General features: G+C 42.1%; 1 protein-coding gene across 1 annotated transcript in view; it reads left to right on the plus strand.

Annotated features, from left to right (window-relative positions):
* The window catches only part of LOC117359265 (roundabout homolog 1-like), an 876223-nt gene that overhangs the window by 56428 nt on the left and 807786 nt on the right, over nucleotides 1-12009 (plus strand). The window lies entirely within an intron of this gene.

Below are 12009 nucleotides of genomic sequence, written 5' to 3' on the forward strand. Positions count from 1 at the left end.
CTCTCCTCTGTTCCCTGTTCCTATCCTCCCATGTTCAGCAACTGCCCTCAATGATCCTATCCTCCCTCCTTACATAGTAACGATGACAGATAAAAGACCTGTGTGGTCCATCCAGTCTGCCCAACAGTCACATTTATTCTCAAGGCAATGTTGAAGCAACAAACCACTAACCATTCATTTTACTTGCTAAGTTCCAGTATAAGATGCCTTCCCCTCCCTCCGCAAGATAGGCAAGACCTGTACTCGGATATTTTGAATGTGGAATAAAATATGCATAATTGTTCCTGATCCTTCATGCTGAATATGGGACAGAAATCGTAGACGTCTGTCAGACTTCTACAGTTTCTGTCCAGCATTGGCTACACTGCCTCACTGCTGGAGTCTCCATCAAAAGTTAACTCTGGCCTCTCCCGATCCGTATTAACATAGAAGGGACACAGACGGAGAAGTCCATCCGGCATCGATTTTACTTCCCCGTTGCTGGGGCTTCCATTTAAGTACCACTCCTGTGCATCATAAATTAAGTTATAGTTTTTGGTCTGTTGAGATTCGTGTTGATACTATCCATTTTCTATTTAGGGATCCTTTAAATGTATTCCATGTATTTTTGAACATGGTCACTGTTTTTTCCTCCACCACCTCTACAGGGAGGGCATTCTAGGCATCCACTACCCTCTCTGTGAAGAAGAATTTCCTAACGTTACTCCTAAGTCTACATCCCACAACCTCATATTATGTTCTCTAGTTGTACCGCTTCTCTGTCTCTGGAATATATTTTTTCTATAGATTAATACCCAAGTATTTAAACAAATGTATCATATCTCCTCTATCGCTTCTTTCCTGCAGGGTATACATATTCATGAATTCAAGCCTCTTCTCATACGTCTCTCGGCGCAATCCCAATATCATTTTTGTTGCCTTCCTCTAGATCACTTCAAGTCTTTTTACATCTTTAGCAAGGTACATCCTCCAGAACTGAACACAATATTCCAAGTGGGGCCTCACCTATGACTTGTACAGGGGCATCAACATTTCTTTTTTTTCTGCTGGCAATTCCTCTCTCTATGCAGCCCAGCATCCTTCTGACTGCGGCCATTGTTTTGTCATCTCTCCATTTTACTTTGTCTAGCATTCCACCTGTGTCACTATCCCTTCCCTGTTATCCAGCATTATCTCTCCCATGTCCAGTTTCTTCTCCCTTTCTTCCTGCACTCCTACTTCTGGTTCATCCTCTCTCTTTACTATCCATGCAGGTCTAACATTTCTGCCCCCTATACACTTTTCTCCTGGTCTCTCGGTCTCTCTCTCTCTCACTCTCTCTCTTTCTCTCTCTCTCTCTTACCTCTGGTTTCTCCATCCTTCAGTTCCAGCATCTCTGTACTTCTCTTGCCACTGCTGCTGCTCCCCCACCCCCTATGCAGGTCTGGGATCTCTCTAGCCCCCAGAGGTCCTACTTAACTCCAAACGCCCTTCTCCTGTGCAGGTCCAAAGTCTCTCTAATCCACATCCTATCCTAGCACCCCCACCCCCATATGAATGATATATCTCCCTCCCTTTTCACAATTATCCTTCCCTACAATCCACAAAACATATATAGTGTCACTGGCAGAGACAATGACTGAAATAAACAGACTTTGCCTGTCTCTACTAGGGCCTTTCCTGTGCCACACCCATCTCTGATGGAACTTCCTGTGAGTAGGAACAGGGACAGTCTATTTTATTCATTGTCTGCAAATGACATGTAGTGTATTTTGAGGACTGCAGGAGAGGGAGTGTGTAAAAACAGGGATTAGAGATATGTTGTTCTTGCACACAGGAGGCAGTTGTAGAAAAAACGATCCCATGTGGGGTGGGGGTGGGACATAAATAGAGAAGGATGCCAGAGTAGTGGAATGAGAAGTGAAAGTGAGTTAACTACCACCACAGGCAACCTCTAATATTGGGCAGCCCCAAGCATTTTGTTGGACTTGCTCAATGGTAGCTATGCCCCTATATTGCATCAAATCTAATCTATATGATTGCCAAAACAGATAAGCTGAAACATTTAAACATCAATAACCATATACTTAAGAGGACATCTTTGCAGCCCTAAATTATATTCTATTTTTTGTGTGTGTGTGTTGTGCGTTCTGTCACTCATGACTGCGTTATAAGTTCCAAAGCACAAGGATAGCCCATAAGATGTCTCTGCACAGTGTGAAATACATTTAAAATGCACTACACAAACAAGTGGTAGAGTAGTCTAATGGTTAGACCAGAGGGGAAACCTAGCCTAGTGATTAGTGCAGTGGACTCTAAACCAAGGGAGCTAGGTTCAAATCCCACTAAACAGTTTATTTTGTAATTGTGAGCCCTCCAGGAAAGGAAAAATACTGTACCTAAATATATAAGCCACCTGCAAGCCTGGTGTATATTCAGGTACAATAAGTATTTTCCTGTTCCTGGGAGATTATGGAATGGGAAAAGTAATTTGAACATCCTCAAACTAAAGAAAAATTTTTTCTAGAGCATCAAAAAACATGCAGCACTGCAAAGTTATATGTGGGACAAACAACTTGGCGGTTCCGAACACGATTTGGAGAGCACAGGAGTAGTATTAATTGTGAGCACTAGAAAGAGCCATTAGAGCAGCACTGTAAACAGGAAAATCATTGTTGCTCCGCTTTTAAATGCAATGTCATAGATCACATTCCTGAAACAGTAGGAGATAGAACTAGGAAGTTATTACAGCAGGAACAGGAATGGATCTTCTGTCTAGGTATGGAAGAACCCCGAGTTCTAAATTCTAGGATAGCTTGACACCTTTTCCTGTGATTAAATCCTTTTTGAATTCCATACTTTTTGAATAACAGTATCTGTGAAACATAAAAACAAAACAACAACAAAAAATACAGTCTTATAGTTAAAACACTGTCTGGTATTTGTGAACAGTGTGGGCAGGGCCTGTTTAACAGGGCCAGCCTAGTTTTGGTAAGAGAGTGTTTTGATTGGGTTGCTTAAGTTATAGGCAGGTCTGCAATGGCAGACGCTGTCAATTTTAAAGAAAAGGCACCTTTTTCCTGTGATTAAATCCTTTTTGAATCCCACATTTTTGAACAACAGTATCTGTGAAACAAAAAAACAGTATTGTATTTAAAACACTGTCTGGTATTTGTGAACAGTGTGGGCAGGGCATGGTTAATAAAAGAGCCAGCCTAGTTTGAGTAAGAGAATGTTCTGATTGGGCAGTGTAAGGGAATGTTTTGACTGGGTCTGCAATGGCAGACGCTGTTGAGTTTAAAATTTGATCCGAGAGTCTTTATATGTCCATGTTTTATAGTAAATACCACACCAACATACATACAAGACCATTTAAACATAATGTTTGGGTTTAAGAACGCTTGTGGAAGCTTTGGTTCTTGGATTTAGAAGGTGGGGCTGAGTCTATTAACATGGCTAACCTAGTTTAAGTCAGGGAGCACTGGCATTGGACAGCTCAAGCCGTAAGCGGGTCTATGATGTCAGACGCCATCGAGTTCAAAATCTGACTTGGAGGTTTCCATGTTTGCTAGCCTTTTGAGCACGGAGTTAAGTGCTGATGTAAGTTTAATTCATTTGTTTCACTAACTGAAGGGAATATAGTTTTACATTTATAAGGTATACCTTTTGAAATGTGTCTGCTTTGATTGTATTGCAGACGCAGCCTTATTGCCCTGACACAGCATCGTCTAGCTTAAGGCTTTTGTACATATTTTATGCTAGCACTCATCCAATCGCAGTTCTAAAACACTAGCGGGAAGTGCCCCCTTCAGTTTAAGAAAGCAAGTCTGAAATGTAGTGTTTAGCTCTGAGGAGGTTTTTTTAAAAAATATATATATAAAAATTTATTTAAAAATTATAAAATAATTTATTACTAAATTATAAAATAAAAATTATAAAATTAATTATTTGAATATGAAATTATAAAATCAATAGGTAATCATAAAATTAATAAAGAAACTTAGGGAGGAGGAGGTTTTTGAGCCAATGAGGGAGCTCATGAATACAGTTTGCTTGAATTCTGAGTTATGCTTATCGAAAATGCTTCTTCAATACGCATCATTTTGTCTGCTCTATAAAATATTTAAAATGGTAGCAAGTTGACTTAGATAAAACTACTTCTCCAAAGGAATGCTTGTGCCTTCGTATAGATAGAATGAACATTACCTTTCTTTTCTTTCTTCGTGCTCATTAGGCGCAATCCTGATTGGTACTGGTAGCAGTCAAAAGTGTTACCAGATGACAGAATATAATTTGTAGATAGCAATCATGCTGTTCCAGAACTTTTATGTTGCAATTAATCTTACTAGATAAGACAGAATTTATGGGGTCTGGAAATGAAAATCCAAGAACTTATCCTACAATAAAGAAGCATGCAGTATCTCCATCACTATGCAAGCAGTCAGGTGCACTTGCTAAAGATATATTTAGAAAGCAGGGTATGAAAACGGCAGAGCAAACTCATTTTTCAAGGGGTAAGTTACATGCTCCCTAGCTGCAGTACGTATCGATTTTTTTTTTCTTTAATAATGCTATTACTGTGGACAGTAGGGAGTCACTATATTCCAAGTACAGAAATTTCCTGTTTATATGCAGCACAAATAATATATAATTTCCTTAATATTTATGCAATATCACAAAGAAAATTACTCTGAGATAAAACAGCAAAAGGAAAAATAAAAATAAACAGCAAAAAAACAAAGATTATATATAGATAGATATAGATATAGATATACAGGGAGAAAGAGAGATACAGATACAGAATCCCATAATTGCAGAAATAAAATAAGATATTGCAATTCTATTCAGAAGACACCAGATCCGGGGGTGGGGTGGGGGATGTTGAACACTGATTAGTATTTGTTTGATTCCTGTAGCAATGACGATGAGACAATTACTGTAAGCCTCAAATTAGAATGGTGCGAAATGTGTAGGAATGAAGGTTGGTTGGATAATTAGATTGCTCTGTCAGATGTCCTCAGGTTCTAGCCTTGCTGTCCAGGTTGTTCAGACAGAAAAATTAGATATTCATTTGGGGTATATCACAGAAGCCATTATCAGACTAAATAAGTATGCTATAAGGGAATCCTATGAAACTGCAATCTCCTGTGATTCTACTATATTACCTTTATTTCTGTTTGTTGGCAGCTCTCATTCTCGGGGAACAGTATTTCTTATTGATTTGGAATTTTGGAGCTATAGACGTGTGTGTGAGCTTCAGGGTAAAGAACGTAGAAGTGAGATACAGAGATTGTTTTCTCTTTTTTTAATGTACAATTCATCAACAATTACAGTACTTGATGGAAAGAAACAAATAAATAAGAGTGAGGGAGATGAGAAATGAGAGGGCACTCCAAGAGAAAATAAAAACCTTTAATGTTACATCAGGATGCCCTTTAAGAATTGGTATATCTTTGCAAACTTTGGGGTCCTTTTACTAAGGCGCACTAACTGATTTAGCACGCGCTAACGATTATCGCACGCTAAATGCTAAGGCACCCATAGACTTATTAAAAGGACCCCTTTATGCAGCTATGTGTGTGTGTGCCCATAGTCGGTTATTGAGAAAGACTTGGGGGAAGCCACTGCTTGCCCTGGATTGGTAGCATGGAATCTTGCTACTCCTTGGGTTTTGGCCAAGTATTAGGGACCTGGATTGGCTACCATGAGAATGGGCTACTGGGCTTGATAGACCATTGGTCTGACCCAGTAAAGCTATTCTTATGTTCTTATGTTAACAATTCACAGTAGGAATTCACCACTCTGATCATTTTCATGCAGTTTGTAACACATCCACTTTTTGTTGTCCCGATCATCCTCCGATACACGCATGCAAATGAGGGGAATCGGCATGCAAAACAGGAAAGATGCGATTCAGTATACTTTCCGACTAGCTGGCCAATCAAAAAAACAAGCGACTGGTGAGGACCAGTCGCTTGTGCTAAAACCCTGCTCTCTATCCCGATTCTCCTGCTCTGGCAGCCCTGCTCCCTGTCCCGATTCTCCTGCCTGCTGCCCTGCTTTCTGCCCTGCTTCTCTGCCATGATCTTCTGCGCTCAGCCCCGAATCACTCCTGTTCTCAGCTTGACTCTCCTGCCCTTCCCCGCAGTGCAAACCCGTGGTTTTAATCCACAGGCTTAAAGCGGGTTAAATCCATGGGTTTGCAAAAAAAAAAAAAAAAAAAACAGCTAAAACGAACACCAAACGCATGTGCAGACTATCTACACAGGGATCTCTAAAGTCCCTCCTTGAGGGCCGCAATCCAGTCGGGTTTTTAGGATTTTTCCAATGAATATGCATTGAAAGCAGTGCATGCACATAGATCTCATGCATATTCATTGGGGAAATCCTGAAACCCGACTGGATTGCGGCCCTCATGGAGGGACTTTGAGACCCCTGATCTACAGGGAAAGCAGATGGTCTGTGCATGCATCAGGATCACACATTAGCGATCCATGTCGGCGGATGGGGCGTTCCTCCGATCTCCCCCATTAGAATATTATTGATTGCAGAATCCATCGGACCTGCCCGGATCAGACACGGGTCGGTCACGATCGGGCAGGTTAGTGAATCTAGTCCTATATTTTGTCATATACTGTACATACACCCACACACACACACACACATGAGGTATTTTTTCCACTATATTACTGGATTTGTTAGAGGATTGCCGTTTCTGTTTCTCGTTTTCTTTTATGTCTTTCTTTGACAGAAATTCCATTGTACTAGTTTTGATCACTCTCAGACACATTTTAATTGTTCTAACTAGTTAAATGGTGAACTGCAAAGCAGAGCCATGAAGCTTGCTAATAAGCTCACCAGCCTTCCAAGTTAAATCTGATGGGGAAAAGTCCTTTGAAGTACAGTAGGTGGAGTTAATCAAAAAGGAAATCCGCCATCTTCCTTTCAAAGTCAGTGAAGTGCAAACTTAGCTAATGATTCTTCAATGAATACCAAAAAAAGCATAACATGGAATGGGTTTAATATAGTAATGAATAATTAACATTGGTTTTTTCTTTGAACTGAAAAGAGCATGAAATAGAAAAGACAGGTGTGCTGTAACAGCAGATTCTCAAAGGGGAAAAAAGTACATGCTGAAAGCACATACTTTTGCAGGTAATAGGTTTCCATTATTACCGGTAAGGTAATTACAAACTTGAGCCTGTTTCATCACAGGGTCTGGTAAGGCAAAACCCTTTCTCAGCTCATAGATAAACAGTTTCTCAAGTAAGGTTCAAGGGCTGGTCCCAGCCACACCCACATATAGACCCCCCTTTTATCAAGCTGTGTTAGGGTTTTTAATTGCTGGACGCTGCGGTAAAAGCATAGAAATTCTATGAGCGTCAAAGCTTTTACCGCAGCAGCTGGCAATAAAATAACCCTAACGCAGCTTGATAAAAGGGGGTCATAGTTCACAGTCCTTAATATAATAAGGTTGGTTTACCTTAGCCACTCTGCTTCACTCATCTTTCATAAGCATTATTTTATTTCTTAGAGCTCTGCGTCGGCTCATGTCTAGGGAAACCAGGAGTTTCTCTCTCTCTTTCTCTCTTTTCTCTCTCTCAGGAACCTCTCCTGAAAGGTCAGTACTTCCCAAGGCTTGTATCAGCCTATAGCTAGTTAGCTTCTTCTCTCTTAGACTTCTTCTGTCTGGGAAGTCTCTTTCTGGAGGATCTCTCTCCCTGGGACCTCTCCTCTCTGATTCATCTCGGGGGAAAAATACTTCTCTCTACTTGAATCCTGCTCCTCTGACTCAGCACTAAGTTGTACAGTAGAGAATGACACGGGGAGCGATCCCCGCAGCGAACCGCTGCGTGGCTGCGGTTTGGCTGCGGGTTATGGTGACCTAATTAGCAAATCGCCGCAGATGCGGGGACAAATCCTTTCACCGCCCGCAAAAACGGTGAATAGATTTGTCTCCGCAGGCCAATGTCCCCCCTTCTAGGAACCGCTATTTACCTGTGTTTCACCTGCACGTTGCCGCATTGACTCCGCCCCCCAATATACTGGCTCCTCATTTGTCAGATCAACCCTTCCCCCCCGACGATCGCCGGCAGGAAGGTGCTCAGCCCTTCATGCCGACAGAACCAGCCCTCCCCAACGATCGCGGCAGGAGGGTACCCATCCCCTCCTGCCTACCCCAACCCCCCCAACGGCCCTCCCGACGATCGCAGCAGGAGGATATCCAACCCCTCCTGCCAGCTCCCCAACAGCCCCCCTATGATCACTGGTAGGAGGGTGCCCAACCCCTCCTGCCGGACCCTCCCCCAACAAACCCCGCCATCCCGAAACACCACCCTTAGTCTTACTTTCCAAGTTGGACCGGACAGCTCCTCGCTCGTCTGGCCAGCAGGCCTGCCTCCGTCCAAATGAGGCGGGCCCGCCTCTCCCCTCCCCTGCCTAACCCACAGGATCCTAGGGCCTGATTGGCCCAAGCACCTAAGGCCCCTCCTATAGCAGGAGTGGCTTTAGGTGCCTAGACCAATCAGGCCCTAGGATCCTGTGGGTTGGGCAGGGTAGGGGCGGGCCCGCCTCATTTGGACGGAGGCAAGCCTGCTGGCCATACGTGTGAGGAGCCGTCCGGTCCAACTTGGAAAGTAAGACTAAGGGGGTTCCGGGGTGGGAGGGTTCGTTGGGGGGGGGTCCAGCAGGAGGGGTTGGGTACCCTCCTGCCGGCGATCTTAGGGGAGGCCATTGGGAGGACCGGCAGGAGGGGTTGGGTACCCTTCTGCTGCGATTGTCGGGAGGGCCGTTGGGGGGGGTCTACAGGAGGGGTTGGGTGCCCTCCTGCCGTGATCGCTGGGGGGAGGGGAGACTTGCAGCCGTAGCCGCGGTCACTATGCTAATCATGATTAGCATAGTGACCGCGATTAGGTACACGATTTGGTACACGATTAGGTACACGATTTGCCGCGATTAGGTACAGCGGCCGCGTCTACTTACCATGTAGGCTAACATTGTAAGCATTAAAAGTACATGTCGTGTTTGTTTTTGTATAGTTATTAACTAATATTTAACTAAGTTTTAAAGTTTTAAAGAATGTTTCCTTTATACGTAAATAAAGAAAAGTATTTAAAATCGTACCCGTTTGAGGCTTTTATATATGCAGCGGTGACGGTGACGGGGCGGTGAATGGGGTTGCAGTGGCGGTGACGGGGCGGTGAATGGGGTGGCAGTGGCGGTGACGGGGCGGTGAAGGGAATGGCGGTGACGGGGCGGTGCAGAGGATGGTGAGACGGGGACGGGGCGGTGACGGGGACCAATTTTTTCACCGTGTCATTCTCTACTGTACAACACAGGGCACTCTAGGACACTTAGTTTTTCCTAATTGCCCAACACCCTCTACTTCCCAGTGGCATAACAGCATTCCTAAAGATGGAAAACGCCTTAATCTCTCACAGATACATTTGCATGACTTATTTCTATTTTTTTCTCCCATCTCAGAGCTTCTGACTCTGGCTGTGGTTTAGCAAAACACAAAATAATCCTTCATGTGATTTACCTCCCCTATTTCCTATCAGATATATTGTAGTTATACCCCCTTCCCTCACAATTTCATGTTTGTCTCTCAACAAAAGTCCCCAGCCCCTTTCTCTCATCTCACTCTTTAACTATGCTAGCTGTGGTTTGGCCTTTTTTAAAATTAAACTAAAGCTAAACTGTGGTTTGGCCTTTTTAAAAATTAAACTAAAGCTAAACTGTGGTTTTTTGTTTTTTTTAAAAATTAAACTAAAGCTTAACTTTATATATCGAGTCATCAACCTAAGGAAGCTCGACTCAGTTTACAACAATTAGATAAAAACTAAAGAAAGTTTACAATAATTAGATAAAAACTAAAGAAAGTAATAGCAAAGGTTTCAGAGAAATTAATTTTCCAAAATGTTTGGCAAATAGAAAAGTTTTTAGAAATTTATGAAAAGATTAGAAAGAACTGGGGCTCCTCAGAATTAAGGGGAGTTCATTCCATAGTTGAGAAAGTTTAAAAGCCAGAGAGTGACTGAAGATCTTAACTCTTTTAATTCCTTTTCTAGAAGGAAGGGAGAGTTTGAATTGTTGGATGCCTCTAGCAAAGGAAAATCTGGAAGCATTCCATAATAAGTGAACAAGGGGAATAAAAATGCCATATACAATTTTGAAAGAGATGCAGGCACATTTGAATTGAATTCTAAGATAAACCAGGAGCCAATGAGGACTCACCATAAAACACCTATATAATAGAGATCTTTTATATTTTATATGTATCTGAGTTATTTCAATGTGTAATTTGTATTTTATGTGATCTGCTGAAAACTTGTGAGAGATTTAGCGGAATATCAAATTTTAATAAACATAAACATATAAATAAATAAGTTACTTATATTAACTTTAACACTTAACAGCTAGTTTGTTTCCTTGAAGTGTTCAGACACTGCAGATTTTGCTTTCAGAATGACTTAATGTTTGCCGGTGGCTTTATTATTTCAAGATACTGAGACTGGGCAATTGAATTAACAGTGATTTTTCTTTAGTTTTAAAGCATGTCTGGTAAATTCCGTGTAACTTACAATTGCATTCATCTTTTAAAAATTTGACCTGGCAAGTGCTTACTCCTTAGTCAGTTACAGAGATATTACTCTCTGTCAGATTATAGATATCATGGAATATATGAAAGATCATGCACTATAATAATCCATATCACAGAAAGAATGTTAGTCACCGCAAATTATTTTAGAGTTCTGGACTGGTTTGGTACTAATGGTGAGCCTTTTGGAAAACCCAGGCTCAATTCCCAGGCCTGACTTCTGCTTTCAAGGCCATATAGGGTTAGGAAGGCAGCATTGGCAGTGCTCACAGCCCCAAAGATAAGGGAAATGGAGTCTCAACCAGTAATAAACCATAATATGGCCTGCCTGGGTTTAGAACGCATGAAAGCTGGATTCCATAAAATGTCACAACCTGCCAGGAAATGTTGATCTTGGGATGGAGTAAAGGGGAAGGGATGGCTTCAGATTCTGCAGTTAGGCTATTCCAATCCTGACTTTACCCTACTGCTTACTTGGATTTATAGTTCTGCTTCAGGGCATTAATAGATACATCAGAATTACAAGTCCATGCAGACATGCAGTCCTTGTCCAATCCATCATCTTATCCAGACTTGATTACTGCAACTCCATCTACCTAAGCCTAACAAAGAAAAATCTCCTCAGAATCCAACGGATTCAAAATACCGCGGCTAAACTAATCTTCACAAAAGGCAAATTCGACCATGTCTCCCCGCTTCTGTCTAAGCTTCACTGGCTCCCAGTCACCCTCAGGGTTCGCTACAAATGCGCCTGTCTCACCTTCAAATCTCTTCACGGCATCCTTCCTCCCCTCTTTCCACTATCCTGGCTCTCGAGTACCCACCCCACCAGATCCACTCAGAAATTTAAACTATCCTTCCCATCTCTAAATGGCATTTCCCACACAGGAAAACTTGGAACATCCCTCCTCTTCAGGATCACCGAGCTGTGGAACAGCTTCTCTGCCCACCTTCGGAGTTCGACCTCCCTCCAACACTTCAGAAAACATCTGAAAACCTGGCTTTTCTCCAAAATGTAACCACCCCCCCCTCCTCCATTATTCAAAGCCCCCTCTTTCCTTCCTGTTTAGCAGCCCTTCTTCCTTCCATTGTAGTTCCTTTCTCTGTTTTAATTCCTGTAAACCGTGTCGAGCTCCACTTCCGTGGAGATGACGCGGTATATAAACTTAAGGTTTAGTTTAGTTTAGTTTAGTTTAGACAGTAGATAAAGCGATGATTGGATCATCCTGTCTTGAAAACAGAAATACTATACTTTAATGCTGTATGGTATGTGCTGTTATACTCATGTCACACCAGGGATCCTCAGAATGCCACCTGGTCACAAAGAATAGTGTGGCAGCACTCCTTACTGGTTCCCTTTTTCTTGGTGTATTTTTTAGTGCATATTTATATTATTTTAAAATTTTTATTTCCCTTAATAAATATATAAC

Source organism: Geotrypetes seraphini, chromosome 4 (assembly GCF_902459505.1).
Source record: "Geotrypetes seraphini chromosome 4, aGeoSer1.1, whole genome shotgun sequence".
Classification (NCBI taxonomy): Eukaryota; Metazoa; Chordata; class Amphibia; order Gymnophiona; family Dermophiidae; genus Geotrypetes; species Geotrypetes seraphini.